Source organism: Pan paniscus, chromosome 8, assembly GCF_029289425.2.
Source record: "Pan paniscus chromosome 8, NHGRI_mPanPan1-v2.0_pri, whole genome shotgun sequence".
Lineage (NCBI taxonomy): Eukaryota > Metazoa > Chordata > Mammalia > Primates > Hominidae > Pan > Pan paniscus.
The window spans coordinates 12428021-12444462 of record NC_073257.2 but is presented as its reverse complement, the minus strand read 5'-3'; the positions used below and the strand labels follow the sequence as shown (position 1 = coordinate 12444462).

Below are 16442 nucleotides of genomic sequence, written 5' to 3'. Positions count from 1 at the left end.
CTCGCTGGGGGTGCCTCCCCCCCCTTCGATGGGGGTCCTAAGGGCCAGTGGGGGAAGAGGGGCTGGCTCTGAGACCCCGCCTCGCGGGGGGTGCCTCCCCCCCTGCGATGGGGGTCCTAAGGGCCAGTGGGGGAAGAGGGGCTGGCTCTGAGACCCCGCCTCGCGGGGGGTGCCTCCCCCCCTGCGATGGGGTTCCTAAGGGCCAGTGGGGGAAGAGGGGCTGGCTCTCTGTACCCGCCTCGCGGGGGGTGCCTCCCCCCCCTGTGATGGGGGTCCTTAGAGCCAGGAGCAGAAGAGGGGCTGGCTCTCTGTACCCGCCTCGCTGGGGGTGCCTCCCCCCCCGCGATGGGGGTCCTAAGAGCCAGAAGGCTTAGAGGGGCTGGCTCTCAGTCCCCGCCTCGTGGGGGGTGCCTCCTCTCCCTGCGACGGGGGTCCTAAAGGCCAGTGGGGGAAGAGGGGCTGGCTCTGAGACCACGCCTCGCTGGGGTGCCTCCCCCCACTGCGATGGGGGTCCTAAGGGCCAGTGGGGGAAGAGGGGCTGGCTCTGAGACCCCGCCTCGCTGGGGGTGCCTCCTCCCCCTGCGACGGGGGTCCTAAGAGCCAGTGGGGGAAGAGGGGCTGGCTCTCAGTCCCCGCCTCGCGGGGAGTGCCTCCCCTTCCTGCGATGGGGGTCCTAAGAGCCAGGAGGGGAAGAGGGGCTGGCTTTCAGTCACCACAGCTTGGGGGGCCTTTATGTTCTGGTTTTACCCAAGAGTCAGCTGATTTGCTTCTTGTACTAGCAGGGCAGTTGCTGCCAAGGCCCTCAAACAGGGGGGCCATCCTTTAGAAACCCTGTCTAGCTGTTTAGAGAGGTAGGCCACCGGCCTCAGCCAGGGCCCCACAGTTTGGGTTTAAAGTCCAGCTGCCATCTTTTCTCTGACGCATACAGTGGAAAAGGCTTTGTGAGATCCGCTAGCCCCTGGGCTGGGGCTTTCAGAAGTTTTTCCTTTAAGTCATGAAAGACTTGCTGTTGTTGGAATCCCCATTCCAAATGTTGCCGGTCCCCGCCCCCTTTGTGACGTCATACAAAGGCGTGGCTAATACTGCAAAGTTGGGCTCCGCAGTCTACAAAACCCCACAGCTCCTAGGAATTCTCTCACCAGCCTTCTGCCCTTAGGCTCCGGAAGATTGCAAATGACCTGCTTTCTTTCGGATCCCGGGCTGCTTTCGGACACCTGTCGAATAGTAAATCCCAAGTAAGCTACCTGCGGTCGTCGGCAGATCTGAGTTTTCTTCTTGGACACCTAATACCCACAGCCCTCCAGGTCAGTCCTAAGGATCTTAGAATCCTCGATGGGGGTCATAAGCCAGTGGGGGAAGAGGGACTGGCTCTCAGTCCCCGCCTCACGGGGTGTGCCTCCCCCGTGTGATGGGGATCCTCAGAGTTGGGCGAGGAAGAAGGGCTGGCTCTCAGTCACCGCCTCGCGGGGGGTGCCTCCCCTCCCTGCGATGGGGGTCCTAAGAGCCAGGGGGGAAAGAGCGGCTGGCTCTCAGTCCCCGCCTCGCGGGGGTTGCCTCCCCCCCTGCGATGGGGGTCCTAAGAGAAATGGAGGGAAGAGGGGCTGGCTCTCAGTCCCCGCCACGAGGGGGTGCCTCCCCCCCTGCGATGGGGGTCCCAAGAGCCAGGGGGGGAAGAGCGGCTGGCTCTAAGTCCGCGCCTCGCCAGGGGTGCATCCCCCCACTGCGATGGGGTTCCTAAGAGCCAGGGGGGGGAAGAAGGGCTGACTCTCAGTCCCCGCCTCGCGGGGCGTGCCTTGCTACCCTGCGATGGGGGTCCTAAGAGCCAGGCAGGGAAGAGGGGTTGTCTCCCAGTCCCCGCCGCGCGGGGGGTGCCTCCCCCCCACAGCGATGGGGGTCCTAAGAGCCATGGGGGGAAGAGGGGCTGGCTCTCAGTCCCCGCCGCGCGGGGGGTGCCTCCCCCCCTCGCGATACGGATCCTAAGAGCCAGGGGGGGAACAGGGGCTGGCTCAGTCCCCGCCTCGCGGGGGGTGGCTCGCTCTGCTGAGATGGGCATCCTAAGAGCCAGGGGAGGAAGAGGGGGAGAGGATGATGATAATTTCAGCATCGCAGGCTGTGTTCACCCAGCCTGTTAAACTGTTATTAGTATCCTGAAAGGGAGAGGATGATATTACTCCCCATAACAGACAGATATGACTCCCCATCGTAGAGCACGAGGTGTACACCCGCCCTGTGATTTTCTTCCTCATATTCAGAGACCGAGAGGTTGATGTCACTCCCAATATCAGAGGAAGTATACAGCCCCGTGTGAGATGTTCCTTAATGATATTCCACGGCGGAGGGGGTGATATGACTACATACATGGCAGAAAGTGGAAACCCCCCAGGGATATTATTCCCACGATCCTGGAGGGAAGAAGATGATGTTACTTTCAATATGACAGAAGGTGGATGAAGTGGTGGACTGCCCCTCCACACCTGTGAGTATTTCTAGTTGGGTGGGACGAGAGACTGAGAAAAGAAATAAGACACAGAGAGAAAGTGTAAAGATACAACAGTGGGTCCAGGGGACCGGCGCTCAGCACACCAAGGACCTGCACCGGCACCAGCCTCTGAGTTCCCTCAGTTGTTATTGATTATGATTTTCATGATTTTAGCAGAAAGGAATGTAGTAGGAGAGCAGGGTGATGATAAGGAGAGAGTCAGCAGAAGACATGTGAGCAAAAGAATCCATGTCATAATTAGGTTCAAGGGAAGGTACTATGACTGGACATGCACGTAAGCCAGATTTGTTTCTCTGCACCCAAACATCTCAGTGGAGTAAAGAAGAACAAGGCAGTGTTACTGCAAACATGTCTCGCCTCCCGCCACAGGGCAGCTTTTCTCCTATCTCAGAGTTGAACGAATGTACAATCGGGTTTTACACCGAGACATTCAGTTCCCAGGGGCAAGCAGGAGACAGTGGCCTTCCTCCATCTCAGCTGCAAGAGGCTTTCCTCTTTTACTAATCCACCTCAGCACAGACCCATTACGGGTGTCGGGCTGGGGGACAGTCAGGTCTTTCTCATCCCATGAGGCTATATTTCAGACTATCAGATGGGGAGAGAGCTTGGACAATACCCTGCTTTCAAGGGCAGAGGTCCCTGCGGCTTTCCACAGTGCATTGTGTCCCCGGTTTATTGAGACTAGAGAATGGCGATGACTTTTACCAAGTATACTGCTGGTAAACATTTCGTTAACAAGGCACGTCCTGCACAGCCCTGCATCCCTTGAACTTTGATTTTATACAACACATGTTTTTGTGAGCTCCAGGTTGGGTCAAAGTGGCTGGGGCCAAGCGGCTAGGGCAAAGCTACAAATTAACAACATCTCAGCAAAGCAATTGTTTAAAGGACAGGTCTTTTTCAAAATGGAGTCTCTTAGGTCTTTCCTTTCTACATGGACACAGTGACAGTCTGATCTCTCTTTCTTTTCCCTACAGGTGGACACGCCCCCACTGATATTCCTTCTAATTGCAACGTGGGAGAGGAGGATATGACACGCGATATCGCAGGGAGTAGAAACACCCCTGTGATACTGTTCTTCATATTCAGGGAGGAAGAGGATGATATTACTCCCAATACAGACGGGTGTACACCCTCTGTACACCGAGGGTGTACACCCGTCTGTGAAAGAGTTCGTAATCTCCAGAGGGGGAGATGATATTAGTCACAATATGGTAAAGAGGCTGTGAGTCCACGGAGGATCCTCAGAGCCAGCGGGGGAAGAGGGGCTGGCTCTCAGTCCCCGCCTCGCGGGGGTGCCTCCCCCCACTGCGATGGGGGTCCTAAGAGCCAGTGGGGGAAGAGGGGCTGGCTCTGAGACCCCGCCTCGCGGGGGGTGCCTCCCCCCCCTGCGATGGGGTTCCTAAGAGCCAGTGGGGGAAGAGGGGCTGGCTCTGAGGCCCCGCCTCGCGGGGGGTGCCTCCCCCCCCTGCGATGGGGTTCCTAAGAGCCAGTGGGGGAAGAGGGGCTGGCTCTGAGACCCCGCCTCGCGGGGGGTGCCTCCCCCCCCTGCGAAGGGGTTCCTAAGAGCCAGTGGGGGAAGAGGGGCTGGCTCTGAGACCCCGCCTCGCTGGGGGTGCCTCCCCCCCCTTCGATGGGGGTCCTAAGGGCCAGTGGGGGAAGAGGGGCTGGCTCTGAGACCCCGCCTCGCGGGGGGTGCCTCCCCCCCTGCGATGGGGGTCCTAAGGGCCAGTGGGGGAAGAGGGGCTGGCTCTGAGACCCCGCCTCGCGGGGGGTGCCTCCCCCCCTGCGATGGGGTTCCTAAGGGCCAGTGGGGGAAGAGGGGCTGGCTCTCTGTACCCGCCTCGCGGGGGGTGCCTCCCCCCCCTGTGATGGGGGTCCTTAGAGCCAGGAGCAGAAGAGGGGCTGGCTCTCTGTACCCGCCTCGCTGGGGGTGCCTCCCCCCCCGCGATGGGGGTCCTAAGAGCCAGAAGGCTTAGAGGGGCTGGCTCTCAGTCCCCGCCTCGTGGGGGGTGCCTCCTCTCCCTGCGACGGGGGTCCTAAAGGCCAGTGGGGGAAGAGGGGCTGGCTCTGAGACCACGCCTCGCTGGGGTGCCTCCCCCCACTGCGATGGGGGTCCTAAGGGCCAGTGGGGGAAGAGGGGCTGGCTCTGAGACCCCGCCTCGCTGGGGGTGCCTCCTCCCCCTGCGACGGGGGTCCTAAGAGCCAGTGGGGGAAGAGGGGCTGGCTCTCAGTCCCCGCCTCGCGGGGAGTGCCTCCCCTTCCTGCGATGGGGGTCCTAAGAGCCAGGAGGGGAAGAGGGGCTGGCTTTCAGTCACCACAGCTTGGGGGGCCTTTATGTTCTGGTTTTACCCAAGAGTCAGCTGATTTGCTTCTTGTACTAGCAGGGCAGTTGCTGCCAAGGCCCTCAAACAGGGGGGCCATCCTTTAGAAACCCTGTCTAGCTGTTTAGAGAGGTAGGCCACCGGCCTCAGCCAGGGCCCCACAGTTTGGGTTTAAAGTCCAGCTGCCATCTTTTCTCTGACGCATACAGTGGAAAAGGCTTTGTGAGATCCGCTAGCCCCTGGGCTGGGGCTTTCAGAAGTTTTTCCTTTAAGTCATGAAAGACTTGCTGTTGTTGGAATCCCCATTCCAAATGTTGCCGGTCCCCGCCCCCTTTGTGACGTCATACAAAGGCGTGGCTAATACTGCAAAGTTGGGCTCCGCAGTCTACAAAACCCCACAGCTCCTAGGAATTCTCTCACCAGCCTTCTGCCCTTAGGCTCCGGAAGATTGCAAATGACCTGCTTTCTTTCGGATCCCGGGCTGCTTTCGGACACCTGTCGAATAGTAAATCCCAAGTAAGCTACCTGCGGTCGTCGGCAGATCTGAGTTTTCTTCTTGGACACCTAATACCCACAGCCCTCCAGGTCAGTCCTAAGGATCTTAGAATCCTCGATGGGGGTCATAAGCCAGTGGGGGAAGAGGGACTGGCTCTCAGTCCCCGCCTCACGGGGTGTGCCTCCCCCGTGTGATGGGGATCCTCAGAGTTGGGCGAGGAAGAAGGGCTGGCTCTCAGTCACCGCCTCGCGGGGGGTGCCTCCCCTCCCTGCGATGGGGGTCCTAAGAGCCAGGGGGGAAAGAGCGGCTGGCTCTCAGTCCCCGCCTCGCGGGGGTTGCCTCCCCCCCTGCGATGGGGGTCCTAAGAGAAATGGAGGGAAGAGGGGCTGGCTCTCAGTCCCCGCCACGAGGGGGTGCCTCCCCCCCTGCGATGGGGGTCCCAAGAGCCAGGGGGGGAAGAGCGGCTGGCTCTAAGTCCGCGCCTCGCCAGGGGTGCATCCCCCCACTGCGATGGGGTTCCTAAGAGCCAGGGGGGGGAAGAAGGGCTGACTCTCAGTCCCCGCCTCGCGGGGCGTGCCTTGCTACCCTGCGATGGGGGTCCTAAGAGCCAGGCAGGGAAGAGGGGTTGTCTCCCAGTCCCCGCCGCGCGGGGGGTGCCTCCCCCCCACAGCGATGGGGGTCCTAAGAGCCATGGGGGGAAGAGGGGCTGGCTCTCAGTCCCCGCCGCGCGGGGGGTGCCTCCCCCCCTCGCGATACGGATCCTAAGAGCCAGGGGGGGAACAGGGGCTGGCTCAGTCCCCGCCTCGCGGGGGGTGGCTCGCTCCGCTGAGATGGGCATCCTAAGAGCCAGGGGAGGAAGAGGGGGAGAGGATGATGATAATTTCAGCATCGCAGGCTGTGTTCACCCAGCCTGTTAAACTGTTATTAGTATCCTGAAAGGGAGAGGATGATATTACTCCCCATAACAGACAGATATGACTCCCCATCGTAGAGCACGAGGTGTACACCCGCCCTGTGATTTTCTTCCTCATATTCAGAGACCGAGAGGTTGATGTCACTCCCAATATCGGAGGAAGTATACAGCCCCGTGTGAGATGTTCCTTAATGATATTCCACGGCGGAGGGGGTGATATGACTACATACATGGCAGAAAGTGGAAACCCCCCAGGGATATTATTCCCACGATCCTGGAGGGAAGAAGATGATGTTACTTTCAATATGACAGAAGGTGGATGAAGTGGTGGACTGCCCCTCCACACCTGTGAGTATTTCTAGTTGGGTGGGACGAGAGACTGAGAAAAGAAATAAGACACAGAGAGAAAGTGTAAAGATACAACAGTGGGTCCAGGGGACCGGCGCTCAGCACACCAAGGACCTGCACCGGCACCAGCCTCTGAGTTCCCTCAGTTGTTATTGATTATGATTTTCATGATTTTAGCAGAAAGGAATGTAGTAGGAGAGCAGGGTGATGATAAGGAGAGAGTCAGCAGAAGACATGTGAGCAAAAGAATCCATGTCATAATTAGGTTCAAGGGAAGGTACTATGACTGGACATGCACGTAAGCCAGATTTGTTTCTCTGCACCCAAACATCTCAGTGGAGTAAAGAAGAACAAGGCAGTGTTACTGCAAACATGTCTCGCCTCCCGCCACAGGGCAGCTTTTCTCCTATCTCAGAGTTGAACGAATGTACAATCGGGTTTTACACCGAGACATTCAGTTCCCAGGGGCAAGCAGGAGACAGTGGCCTTCCTCCATCTCAGCTGCAAGAGGCTTTCCTCTTTTACTAATCCACCTCAGCACGGACCCATTACGGGTGTCGGGCTGGGGGACAGTCAGGTCTTTCTCATCCCATGAGGCTATATTTCAGACTATCAGATGGGGAGAGAGCTTGGACAATACCCTGCTTTCAAGGGCAGAGGTCCCTGCGGCTTTCCACAGTGCATTGTGTCCCCGGTTTATTGAGACTAGAGAATGGCGATGACTTTTACCAAGTATACTGCTGGTAAACATTTCGTTAACAAGGCACGTCCTGCACAGCCCTGCATCCCTTGAACTTTGATTTTATACAACACATGTTTTTGTGAGCTCCAGGTTGGGTCAAAGTGGCTGGGGCCAAGCGGCTAGGGCAAAGCTACAAATTAACAACATCTCAGCAAAGCAATTGTTTAAAGGACAGGTCTTTTTCAAAATGGAGTCTCTTAGGTCTTTCCTTTCTACATGGACACAGTGACAGTCTGATCTCTCTTTCTTTTCCCTACAGGTGGACACGCCCCCACTGATATTCCTTCTAATTGCAACGTGGGAGAGGAGGATATGACACGCGATATCGCAGGGAGTAGAAACACCCCTGTGATACTGTTCTTCATATTCAGGGAGGAAGAGGATGATATTACTCCCAATACAGACGGGTGTACACCCTCTGTACACCGAGGGTGTACACCCGTCTGTGAAAGAGTTCGTAATCTCCAGAGGGGGAGATGATATTAGTCACAATATGGTAAAGAGGCTGTGAGTCCACGGAGGATCCTCAGAGCCAGCGGGGGAAGAGGGGCTGGCTCTCAGTCCCCGCCTCGCGGGGGTGCCTCCCCCCACTGCGATGGGGGTCCTAAGAGCCAGTGGGGGAAGAGGGGCTGGCTCTGAGACCCCGCCTCGCAGGGGGTGCCTCCCCCCCCTGCGATGGGGTTCCTAAGAGCCAGTGGGGGAAGAGGGGCTGGCTCTGAGGCCCCGCCTCGCGGGGGGTGCCTCCCCCCCCTGCGATGGGGTTCCTAAGAGCCAGTGGGGGAAGAGGGGCTGGCTCTGAGACCCCGCCTCGCGGGGGGTGCCTCCCCCCCCTGCGAAGGGGTTCCTAAGAGCCAGTGGGGGAAGAGGGGCTGGCTCTGAGACCCCGCCTCGCTGGGGGTGCCTCCCCCCCCTTCGATGGGGGTCCTAAGGGCCAGTGGGGGAAGAGGGGCTGGCTCTGAGACCCCGCCTCGCGGGGGGTGCCTCCCCCCCTGCGATGGGGGTCCTAAGGGCCAGTGGGGGAAGAGGGGCTGGCTCTGAGACCCCGCCTCGCGGGGGGTGCCTCCCCCCCCTGCGATGGGGTTCCTAAGGGCCAGTGGGGGAAGAGGGGCTGGCTCTCTGTACCCGCCTCGCGGGGGGTGCCTCCCCCCCCTGTGATGGGGGTCCTTAGAGCCAGGAGCAGAAGAGGGGCTGGCTCTCTGTACCCGCCTCGCGGGGGGTGCCTCCCCCCCCGCGATGGGGGTCCTAAGAGCCAGAAGGCTTAGAGGGGCTGGCTCTCAGTCCCCGCCTCGTGGGGGGTGCCTCCTCTCCCTGCGACGGGGGTCCTAAAGGCCAGTGGGGGAAGAGGGGCTGGCTCTGAGACCACGCCTCGCTGGGGTGCCTCCCCCCACTGCGATGGGGGTCCTAAGGGCCAGTGGGGGAAGAGGGGCTGGCTCTGAGACCCCGCCTCGCTGGGGGTGCCTCCTCCCCCTGCGACGGGGGTCCTAAGAGCCAGTGGGGGAAGAGGGGCTGGCTCTCAGTCCCCGCCTCGCGGGGAGTGCCTCCCCTTCCTGCGATGGGGGTCCTAAGAGCCAGGAGGGGAAGAGGGGCTGGCTTTCAGTCACCACAGCTTGGGGGGCCTTTATGTTCTGGTTTTACCCAAGAGTCAGCTGATTTGCTTCTTGTACTAGCAGGGCAGTTGCTGCCAAGGCCCTCAAACAGGGGGGCCATCCTTTAGAAACCCTGTCTAGCTGTTTAGAGAGGTAGGCCACCGGCCTCAGCCAGGGCCCCACAGTTTGGGTTTAAAGTCCAGCTGCCATCTTTTCTCTGACGCATACAGTGGAAAAGGCTTTGTGAGATCCGCTAGCCCCTGGGCTGGGGCTTTCAGAAGTTTTTCCTTTAAGTCATGAAAGACTTGCTGTTGTTGGAATCCCCATTCCAAATGTTGCCGGTCCCCGCCCCCTTTGTGACGTCATACAAAGACGTGGCTAATACTGCAAAGTTGGGCTCCGCAGTCTACAAAACCCCACAGCTCCTAGGAATTCTCTCACCAGCCTTCTGCCCTTAGGCTCCGGAAGATTGCAAATGACCTGCTTTCTTTCGGATCCCGGGCTGCTTTCGGACACCTGTCGAATAGTAAATCCCAAGTAAGCTACCTGCGGTCGTCGGCAGATCTGAGTTTTCTTCTTGGACACCTAATACCCACAGCCCTCCAGGTCAGTCCTAAGGATCTTAGAATCCTCGATGGGGGTCATAAGCCAGTGGGGGAAGGGGGACTGGCTCTCAGTCCCCGCCTCACGGGGTGTGCCTCCCCCGTGTGATGGGGATCCTCAGAGTTGGGCGAGGAAGAAGGGCTGGCTCTCAGTCACCGCCTCGCGGGGGGTGCCTCCCCTCCCTGCGATGGGGGTCCTAAGAGCCAGGGGGGAAAGAGCGGCTGGCTCTCAGTCCCCGCCTCGCGGGGGTTGCCTCCCCCCCTGCGATGGGGGTCCTAAGAGAAATGGAGGGAAGAGGGGCTGGCTCTCAGTCCCCGCCACGAGGGGGTGCCTCCCCCCCTGCGATGGGGGTCCCAAGAGCCAGGGGGGGAAGAGCGGCTGGCTCTAAGTCCGCGCCTCGCCAGGGGTGCATCCCCCCACTGCGATGGGGTTCCTAAGAGCCAGGGGGGGGAAGAAGGGCTGACTCTCAGTCCCCGCCTCGCGGGGCGTGCCTTGCTACCCTGCGATGGGGGTCCTAAGAGCCAGGCAGGGAAGTGGGGTTGTCTCCCAGTCCCCGCCGCGCGGGGGGTGCCTCCCCCCCACAGCGATGGGGGTCCTAAGAGCCATGGGGGGAAGAGGGGCTGGCTCTCAGTCCCCGCCGCGCGGGGGGTGCCTCCCCCCCTCGCGATACGGATCCTAAGAGCCAGGGGGGGAACAGGGGCTGGCTCAGTCCCCGCCTCGCGGGGGGTGGCTCGCTCCGCTGAGATGGGCATCCTAAGAGCCAGGGGAGGAAGAGGGGGAGAGGATGATGATAATTTCAGCATCGCAGGCTGTGTTCACCCAGCCTGTTAAACTGTTATTAGTATCCTGAAAGGGAGAGGATGATATTACTCCCCATAACAGACAGATATGACTCCCCATCGTAGAGCACGAGGTGTACACCCGCCCTGTGATTTTCTTCCTCATATTCAGAGACCGAGAGGTTGATGTCACTCCCAATATCGGAGGAAGTATACAGCCCCGTGTGAGATGTTCCTTAATGATATTCCACGGCGGAGGGGGTGATATGACTACATACATGGCAGAAAGTGGAAACCCCCCAGGGATATTATTCCCACGATCCTGGAGGGAAGAAGATGATGTTACTTTCAATATGACAGAAGGTGGATGAAGTGGTGGACTGCCCCTCCACACCTGTGAGTATTTCTAGTTGGGTGGGACGAGAGACTGAGAAAAGAAATAAGACACAGAGAGAAAGTGTAAAGATACAACAGTGGGTCCAGGGGACCGGCGCTCAGCACACCAAGGACCTGCACCGGCACCAGCCTCTGAGTTCCCTCAGTTGTTATTGATTATGATTTTCATGATTTTAGCAGAAAGGAATGTAGTAGGAGAGCAGGGTGATGATAAGGAGAGAGTCAGCAGAAGACATGTGAGCAAAAGAATCTATGTCATAATTAGGTTCAAGGGAAGGTACTATGACTGGACATGCACGTAAGCCAGATTTGTTTCTCTGCACCCAAACATCTCAGTGGAGTAAAGAAGAACAAGGCAGTGTTACTGCAAACATGTCTCGCCTCCCGCCACAGGGCAGCTTTTCTCCTATCTCAGAGTTGAACGAATGTACAATCGGGTTTTACACCGAGACATTCAGTTCCCAGGGGCAAGCAGGAGACAGTGGCCTTCCTCCATCTCAGCTGCAAGAGGCTTTCCTCTTTTACTAATCCACCTCAGCACAGACCCATTACGGGTGTCGGGCTGGGGGACCGTCAGGTCTTTCTCATCCCATGAGGCTATATTTCAGACTATCACATGGGGAGAAAGCTTGGACAATACCCTGCTTTCAAGGGCAGAGGTCCCTGCGGCTTTCCACAGTGCATTGTGTCCCCGGTTTATTGAGACTAGAGAATGGCGATGACTTTTACCAAGTATACTGCTGGTAAACATTTTGTTAACAAGGCACGTCCTGCACAGCCCTACATCCCTTAAACTTTGATTTTATACAACACATGTTTTTGTGAGCTCCAGGTTGGGTCAAAGTGGCTGGGGCCAAGCGGCTAGGGCAAAGCTACAAATTAACAACATCTCAGCCAAGCAATTGTTTAAAGGACAGGTCTTTTTGAAAATGTAGTCTCTTATGTCTTTCCTTTCTACATGGACACAGTGACAGTCTGATCTCTCTTTCTTTTCCCTACAGGTGGACACGCCCCCACTGATATTCCTTGTAATTGCAACGTGGGAGAGGAGGATATGACACGCGATATCGCAGGGAGCAGAAACACCCCTGTGATACTGTTCTTCATATTCAGGGAGGAAGAGGATGATATTACTCCCAATACAGACGGGTGTACACCCGTCTGTGAAAGAGTTCGTAATCTCCAGAGGGGGAGATGATATTACTCACAATATGGTAAAGAGGCTGTGAGTCCACGGAGGATCCTCAGAGCCAGCGGGGGAAGAGAGGCTGGCTCTGAGACCCCGCCTCGCTGGGGGTGCCTCCCCCCACTGCGATGGGGGTCCTAAGAGACAGTCGGGGAAGAGGGGCTGGCTCTCTGTACCCGCCTCGTTGGGGGTGCCTCCCCCCCTGTGATGGGGGTCCTAAGAGCCAGGAGCAGAAGAGGGGCTGGCTCTCTGTACCCGCCTCGTGGGGGGTGCCTCCTCCCCCTGCGACGGGGGTCCTAAAGGCCAGTGGGGGAAGAGGGGCTGGCTCTGAGACCCCGCCTCGCTGGGGGTGCCTCCCCCCACTGCGATGGGGGTCCTAAGGGCCAGTGGGGGAAGAGGGGCTGGCTCTGAGACCCCGCCTCGCTGGGGGTGCCTCCTCCCCCTGCGATGGGGGTCCTAAGGGCCAGGGGGGGAAGAGGGGCTGGCTCTCAGTCCCCGCCTCGCGGGGGGTGCCTCCGCCCCGCTGCGATGGGGGTCCTAAGAGCCAGGAGCAGAAGAGGGGCTGGCTCTCTGTGCCCACCTCGCGGGGGGTGCCTCCGCCCCCTGTGATGGGGGTCCTAAGAGCCAGAAGGCTTAGAGGGGCTGGCTCTGAGACCACGCCTCGCGAGGTGCCTCCCCTCCTTGCGATCGGGGTCCCAAGAGCCAGGGGGGAAGAGGGGCTGGCTCTCTTTGTGGATGATCCTTTTTCCATTCTCAGGCAGTTTTCTTTTTTCTTTTTTTTTTTTGAGACTGAGTCTTGCTCTGTTGCCCATGCTTTGCTGGATCTCGGGTGACTGCAACCACTGCCTCCCAGGTTCAAGAGATTCTCCTGCCTCAGCCTCCTGAGTAGCTGGGACTAGAGGCGTGTGTCACCACACCCAGCTAATTTTTGTATTTTTAGTAGAGATGGGGTTTCACCATGTTTGCCAGGATGGTCTCTATCTCCTGACCTTGTGATCCACCCACCTCAGCCTCCCAAAGTGCTGGGATTGCAGGTGCGAGCCACCGGGTCCAGCCTCTCAGGCGATTTTCATACGTGCATACTCTGATCACTACTCTGTTAAACAGTCAAGGAGGGTAAGTGTTATCTTCAGATTTCCAGAGCTCTGTCTCTGTACAGCCCTCTCCTCCTCAACATTCTGCCCTATGAATTCTAGCCACATTGGCCTTCCCAGACTCAGAGTTCTGTCCTCTCAACTCAGGAAGATCTCTGAGCTCCATCTGCATTCTTTCTTCCTGTGCTGTGGCCTGGAAAGTTTTCTAAGGTGTTTGGGAGGTCAATTGTGGGGCTAGCCTCATTTGTTTCTTATTTCTTGAGGATCACTGCCTTTTGATGCTTGATTCCAGTGATTGATTCCCTTTGTTGCTTGAGGGCCATAGTTTCATATATTTTGTCCAGTATTTTTGTTGTTTTAGGTCAGAAAGTAATTTTGGTCTCTGTTACTCCATCTTGGCCAGAAGGGTAAGACCTAAGCATTTACACATCAAAATACTGCACACATAATTTTAGTTTAAGCTACTTTTTAAAAAATCTCCTTCATTTTCCATTTAGCATTCTATTTAGGGTATTACCTTGGTTTTTTTGAAATTCTGTTATTGGCAGTTTCTATTGCCTATCAATCCCATTTAAAGATAGTGCATAGGGTATTCTAAAATAGCTGTTAAGCAGAGAGAAAATTGGGCCTGATAGGATGAGAATCACAGCTCTAATACCTAGAGTGACCTTATAATATATTGTCCAAAGGAGATATTTTTGACAGTGAAAGAGGGTGTTGTTAGTAAATGTATCAGGACCATGGCCTAAACCAGGACTATCCCAGGCAGCCTGGGACATATTTGTACCCCATCTCTATTTAATGCCTTTATACAATTCTTTACTTAATTCTACCAGCCTTTATTGAGCCTGCTTTCTTTGTCTAGCTGAGTGCCACGTGCTGACATCACTAAGATCAATACAGCAAACTCTGAAAGATGGAGAGAGAGACAGGAGATGGTCCTTTATAATGCAATGTGATCTGTGCTGCAATAGAGGTGAGCACAAGGGCCTTACGAAGGCTCAGTGAAGAGCATGCTTGACTGCAGGGGAGGGCACTTAGGTTAGAAAAGATGAGTCGAAGTATGTTCATAGGGAGCATGGGAGGAGAGGTGGTGGGAAAGGTATTTCAGACAGTGTGTGTCAAGGCCAAGAGCCAGGGGAACACAGGTGGGGCTTCTTTTTTTTTTTTCTAAGATGGAAGAGTGTTCTGATCGGCTGGAAAACAACGCACATGGGAAGCTGTACAGAAATGAGTGGGGAAAGGTAATACTTAACAGCAATAGCAGTTAATATTTAGTGCCCACTTACGACATGCTGGACACAGTTCCGGGTACTCTGAACATACTCGCTCATTTAATCTTTACAACAACCCTATGAGGTAGGTACTATTATTATCCCCATTTTCAGGTGAGGAATCTGAGGCACAGAGAGAGTAAGTATGTTGCCCAGGGCCACGCACCAAGTATGTGGTAGGTCCTGGAGTTGAATGCAGAGCCCCTCCACTCTAAACTCCTGAAAGCCAGATGCTACAAGGCGTTGTTATTCCAAGTGGAGGAATGCTAAGGACAGCATCCTGCAGGTGACCAGGAAACCCTGAAGCATTCAAAGCAGGGGAATGGCTTAAAACAAGGTGGTATAAGAAAGTGCTCCCAGAGCAGCATGAAAGTCTGGTATAGTGGAGGTCTCCGCTAGCCACAAGAGGTGGTAAGAGGCTGAGCTGAAGCAGCTGCAGCAGGGATGCAGAGGATACATTCCCCAAACCCTTATGGGCAGAGTCCTTTGGCTTCAGTGACCACGGCCAAGGGTGCAGAGGAGAAGCCCAAGAAGATGCCAGGTGTCTGGCTTATGCCCCTGTGTGAACGTGAAGCCTCTCATTGACATGCAGGTTACAGGAGGAAAAGCAGGTTTATTTGGGAAGGAGGCTTCTAGACCATGACTTCCATTTTAGCCATGTAGTTTTTGAAGTGCTTGTACAAGTTCTAGGTGGAAATGTCCAGGAGGCAGTGGGGAACTCAAAGTAGATCTCAGGAGAGAGGCTTAGGCCAGAGGGCTTGGGGAATCATCAGCATGGGGGTGGGAGGAGAGCTGGTATTTGGATGAGATTGCAGTGGAGCATGAACAGAGTGGGAAAAGGTGGTGATGAACCCAGGGACTCCAGTATGCGGTAGCTGGCTGTGAGATTAGGAAGCAATGAAGGAGGCCGAGAAGGATGTGGGGGAGAAGCATCAATAAGGAATAAATGAGTTCCACGTGCTCCAGAGAGGCCAAATAAAGACTGGATTTGGCTCTCGCAGGTCATACACGAAAGAATCTTGGAACCAAAAGGAAAATGGTGGTGGTTTAAAGGGTATATTCAGTTTCTAGGTCTGCTGTCACAAAATACCAGAAACTGGGTGTCTTGTTAAAACAACAGAAATTTTTTCTCTCACAGTTTTGGAAGCTAGAAGTTCAAAATGAGGTGTTGGCAGCACCATGCTCTCTCTGAAGATGCTAGGAAGAATGTGCTCCATGCCTTTCCATTCGCTTCTGGGGTTTCCTGCAAGCCCTGACATTCCTTGGCTTGTAGATGCATCACCCCAGTTTCCGCCCCCATCATCACATGGCCTCCTCTCTGTGTGTGCCTCTGCATTCCCTCTATTCTTCTTCTAAGGACACCGACACCAGTCATAGTGGATTAAGGGTCCACTCCTAACTAATTACATCTGCAACAACCCTATTTCCAAATAAAGTCACATTCTAAGATTCCTAGGGAGAACATGAATTTTTGGGGGTGTGTGGATACTGTTCAACCTGGGACATGGAGTAAATAAATGGCAAGGAAAATTACAGATGACTTTAAGCGAAAGAGGGAGATAGGGTTAAATGTAGGACTTTTTTTTTTCCAGGACGGGAGAGGTTTAAACATGTTACTACATTGAATAAATGAAATAACCATGAACATGGAGTGGCTAAAGATTCTGAACTAAGTGCAAGTAATTGATAGCGCAAGCTCCCAAGGGGCTGGGGCCTGGAGCGCAGATGGATGGATCCACTGTGGGCAGAACTGGGGCGTGGGAGGGGTGCGCCGATGCAGATGTGTTTGAGTGTGGGGGGCCAGAAGCTGATTGGGGTGAAGCGTGACAGTGCGGCTCCAAGCCCGCTGGAGGTGTTCACCAAGCAACTCAAGAGCAGATGGCAGAACGAGCAGCTGAAATAACAGCTTGTGAAATCAACCCTACTTTGTTGGGAGAGGATTGGTTAAGGATTCTAGCCATGAGAACCAAGAAGAGGAAGATAATCTGTTCATGCCTATTATGGGGCTTTGGGGGAGCAGTTTCAGCCTCAACCTGGAGAATGTTTTAGAAGGCCAGAGAAAGGAACCCTGCAAATCATGTGAGCTGACCCCTCACTTTGAGATGAAGTGTCCATACAGCAGTAACGCCACCCTCTGTAGTGGTTCTAGAGTGTGGCAATCTGGAGGGGTCATTATGGAAAAGGGCTGAAGCATAAGAATG

General features: G+C 55.8%; 3 long non-coding RNA genes across 3 annotated transcripts; all 3 read left to right on the top strand.

Moving 5' to 3' along the window:
* Positions 1-329: 329 nt before the first annotated feature.
* LOC129393157 (uncharacterized) lies at positions 330-3881 on the top strand. Its single transcript, XR_008619836.2, has 3 exons — positions 330-1304; positions 2253-2476; positions 3478-3881. It is a non-coding gene; the product is annotated as an uncharacterized LOC129393157 (long non-coding RNA).
* Positions 3882-4434: 553 nt separating this feature from the next.
* LOC129393156 (uncharacterized) lies at positions 4435-7969 on the top strand. Its single transcript, XR_008619835.2, has 3 exons — positions 4435-5409; positions 6358-6581; positions 7583-7969. It is a non-coding gene; the product is annotated as an uncharacterized LOC129393156 (long non-coding RNA).
* Positions 7970-8373: 404 nt separating this feature from the next.
* Positions 8374-15690, top strand: LOC117977909 (uncharacterized). Its single transcript, XR_010113142.1, has 5 exons — positions 8374-9515; positions 10464-10687; positions 11689-13943; positions 14143-14211; positions 15380-15690. It is a non-coding gene; the product is annotated as an uncharacterized LOC117977909 (long non-coding RNA).
* The last annotated feature ends 752 nt before the right edge of the window (positions 15691-16442 follow it).